Source organism: Mandrillus leucophaeus, unplaced genomic scaffold, assembly GCF_000951045.1.
Source record: "Mandrillus leucophaeus isolate KB7577 unplaced genomic scaffold, Mleu.le_1.0 Scaffold2, whole genome shotgun sequence".
Classification (NCBI taxonomy): Eukaryota; Metazoa; Chordata; class Mammalia; order Primates; family Cercopithecidae; genus Mandrillus; species Mandrillus leucophaeus.
In genome coordinates, this window is record NW_012102031.1 from 5612931 (window position 1) to 5614292 (window position 1362).

The window sequence follows — 1362 nt, forward strand, 5'->3', positions numbered from 1 at the left end:
CGCTCTGTCGCCCAGGCTGGAGTGCAGTGGCCGGATCTCGGCTCACTGCAAGCTCCGCCTCCCGGGTTCACGCCATTCTCCTGCCTCAGCCTCCCGATTAGCTGGGACTACAGGCGCCCGCCACCTCGCCCAGCTAATTTTTTGTATTTTTTAGTAGAGACGGGGTTTCACTGTGTTAGCCAGGATGGTCTCGATCTCCTGATCGTGATCCGTCCGCCTCGGCCTCCCAGAGTGCTGGGATTACAGGTGTGAGCCACTGCGCCCGGCCCCAGTGAGCATTTTATTTTGAAAACAATTATAGACACAAAGGAAATCTAAAAGCTTTTTAAGAATTTAGAGGCTGGGCACGGTGGCTCACACCTATAATCCCGGCATTTTGGGAGGCTGAGGTGGGTGGATCACGAGGTCAAGAGATTGAGACCATCCTGACCAACATGGTGAAACCCCGTCTCTACTAAAAATACAACTATTAGCTTGGTATGGTGGCACGCGCCTGTAGTCCCAGCTACTTGGGAGGCTGAGGCAGGAGAATCGCTTGAACCAGGGAGGTGGAGGTTGCAGTGAGCCAAGATTGCGCCACTGCACTCCAGCCTGGCAACAGAGCAAGACTCCGTCTCAAAAAAAAAAAAAAAACAAAAAACCAAAGAGTTTAGAAAATATCTGGCCAGGCATGGCGGCTCACGCCTATAATCCCAGCACTTTGGGGGGCCAAGGTGGGTGCATCACTTGAGACCAGGAGTTTGAAACCAGCCTAGTCAACATGGTAAAACCCCCATCTCTACTAAAAATACAAAAAAAAATTCGCTGGGCATAGTGGGCATGCCTGTAGTCCCAGCTACTCGCTTGAACCCAGGAGGTGGAAGTTGCAGCGAGCTGAGATGGCGCCACTGCACTCCAGCCTGGGTGACAGAGTAAGACTCTGTCTCCAGAAAAAAAAAAAAAAAAAGCTTAGAAAGTATTTGAGATCTGAAGAAAAAAATGTATTGGCTCCAAAATACTAAAACTGCAAAGCTGAAATGAATAAATGTTTATTGTGCTCAAACTTTATATTGACTTGGGTAGTCAGAAAAATGTCGTTACACTTGAAAACAACTCTGTAGCTTGGGTCTTCTCACTTCAAAAGCATGTCCAGCCGGGCGCGGTGGCTCACGCCTGTAATCCCAGCACTTTGGGAGGCCGAGGTGGGCGGATCCCGAGGTCAGGAGATCGAGACCATCCTGGCTAACATGGTGAAACTCCGTCTCTACTAAAAATGCAAAAAATTAGCCGGGCGAGGTGGCGGGCGCCTGTAGTCCCAGCTACTCGGGAGGCTGAGGCAGGAGAATGGCGTGAACCCAGGAGGCGGAGCTTGCAGTGAGCCGA